The 2,559-nt window shown below is 36.4% G+C and overlaps 1 long non-coding RNA gene across 1 annotated transcript in view; it reads left to right on the top strand.

The window, feature by feature from the left end:
* Positions 1-707: 707 nt before the first annotated feature.
* Positions 708-2,559, top strand: part of LOC102495466 (uncharacterized) — a 4,892-nt gene continuing 3,040 nt past the window's right edge. Inside the window, exons 1-2 of the long non-coding RNA XR_337456.3 lie at positions 708-851; positions 1,150-1,327. This is a non-coding gene — a long non-coding RNA (uncharacterized LOC102495466). The remainder of the gene's footprint in view (positions 852-1,149; positions 1,328-2,559) is intronic.

Genomic DNA, 2,559 nt, shown 5'->3' with positions numbered 1-2,559 from the left:
CAAAATAAACTTGTATTTTAACTCCATTTTTTTCATGAGCTTTTGAAGTCCTTTTTGTATGCATATTGTATGATTTATTCTTTATTATAACCCATAAAGATCCTATTATTTTTCCAGTCTCACGAATGAGATTACTGAGGTTTGGAGTTTAGGGACTATGATTCTTCTAGTATGGAAAAGCAGATATTAAAATAGCTATAGCATAGTTATATGTTTATGTACAAAGATATTTCAAACAGACAGTGAAGGTTTTATATTTGTTAATAACTTGATATCTGCAGCCTTCTACTGATATATGAGACATCTGAGAGTGGTTAGAGACTTGCTAAGGAGAGACCCATATTCCAGCAACCAGTTATATAAGCCCGCCTCATCCACCTCTTTATATTACCAAAGGCCAGAAGTGAGAAAAAGTGTAGCAAATTGGCATAATATGTAGACATGAGCTTTTACTATTGTAATTAATGATAGTCAAGATAAAGTATTTTACAGATACTTTCTGTCCTTGCTTAAACAAAATATGAAAAGCCAGATACTGAGAACTTCCTGAGTGGAATCTGAGACTTTTGTGATTAGAATTGAGAATCCTGGAAGATTCTAGTTGCCTCATACAGACAGCTAAAGCCTTCCTCCAGAATTGTGGTTTTGAGCGAATCTTTTCAGCAAACAAAAAAGACCAGTTCACGCGAAAAGATGAAGTACTGGCTCTAATGAAGCCTTGAGTGATAGATGATAAGAAGCTATTTGTGTATTTGTTTGCAGAGAAAGAATTACTTACAAACATTTCTCAGTTCTGATTTTATTCTGACACTTGTTACCTTTATAACCAGGGAGCATTATCTACCAATAAGGTCAGGTGCTTGACCAAGTTAACTCATTCTAGTTTACAACAGAGGTAGACCTAAGGTTGTATCTAAGACAAACAAATTGTTAGTCGTATGAGTTTTGTCCTTTGTAATCTTAAAACTGTAATGCTGGCTCCTGCATGTGCTGGAATGTGTATTAAAGAAGCTAAATTTATGCTACTGCTCCAGGGAAAACTGACAGAGGAAAGAAGCAGTAAAAAGGGATATTAAAAAGAAAAAATTACATCATACCCAACTCATATTAAAAACATTAACCAGAAAAATAAACATTTACTTCCCTTAGAAAACAGGAAAGTTGTTACCAGAAATGTATGCCTCCAGAAGGATGAATTCCTCCCAGAAGCAGAAGAACACCCCTTCATCCTCTGGAAGCTTCAGCAACCGGCGTAGCAACAACCATGGCCTGTCCTCACATTCTTCTGACACTTCCATGAATGATGCTCAGCAGTTTCTTAAACAAGGTAGCATCTTCTTGTTCTAATCTCTTGCATCTCCCTAAAATATAATTGTAACAGTAATCAGAATCTTGACAAAGCTTCTTATCCAATCACTAACTAAATATAATGTCATTATTTTACTATAGCTCTCCTTCAGTTCTCAATGTATAACCAATTATACATTGTCACTGGTAATCAGAATCTTGACAAAGCTTCTTATCCAATCACTAACTAAATATAATGTCATTATTTTACTATAGCTCTCCTTCAGTTCTCAATGTATAATTGGATATGTCACTGGATTCTAAGTCCTTTACTACTCACCAGTTAGGCAATCATGAAGTCATTTTAGACTTCAAGATTATTGCCTCTCATTGGTCTTAATATAATATAGAAGCAGAATGAAGGCAGTATCCAAGGACAGATAAATGCAACAGTATGTCTGAAATTTACATTCCAGTTTCTTTTCACAATGTCTTACTAGGACTAATGATCATACTTCAAGGTTGATATTCAAAATTCCTGCTTTGTCCATATCAAGTGTTTTGACATATTGCACTTCTTTTGTTTAGAATTCCTTACTGAACTGGTCAGTAGTCTAGTGGTTAAGGGAACCAGAGCCTGCATGGCCAAACACAGTTTGAATCCTGTTCTCCATAGCTTGAAAACACTCTTGGTGTGTGTGGAGAAGAAAAGGGGCCATGGTATGACTATGCAGCATTGTGGATGCTTTCTCCCTCTTTCTCTGTATCCCAGTCTCTCTCTGGCAAGAGCATATACCCTCTGACAACTATTAAAAAAGAAAAAAAGAATTCCTTACTCTTGTCATGGCCTCAATATATTGTGAAGCACACTATAATATCTTCCTCAGACAAACTCACTGATACTCCCTTCCTGTAATAGAAGACATGCTAAGGTTTCCTGAGCACAATCCATTATTTTCTTTATAGCATTTATCAAAATTTTACTAGTACAGTGTTTTTCAACTCTAATAGAGTTCAGAATATAGGTCTCCTGTCCAGGGGAATAGCAGATAAGGGTATAAAAGTGAGTTGATATCTGTGTGTCCATATCAAATGCAGGCCTGCCTTTGGTTAGCCATGATATAACCAGTGTAGTCACCCCCACCCAAGGCACAGCACTGTTTCTACAGTAAATAGAGAAGAACATTAGGTCACTCTTCACTTCTCCAGATTCTCAACTAAGGCCCAGACTATACTAATCCAGGCTGTAGCCTCCACAATCATCCCACACCC

This window comes from Tupaia chinensis, unplaced genomic scaffold (assembly GCF_000334495.1).
Source record: "Tupaia chinensis unplaced genomic scaffold, TupChi_1.0 Scaffold146187_1, whole genome shotgun sequence".
NCBI lineage: Eukaryota > Metazoa > Chordata > Mammalia > Scandentia > Tupaiidae > Tupaia > Tupaia belangeri.
Note: the sequence above shows the minus strand (reverse complement) of the source record. Positions and strands in the feature narration are given on the sequence as shown.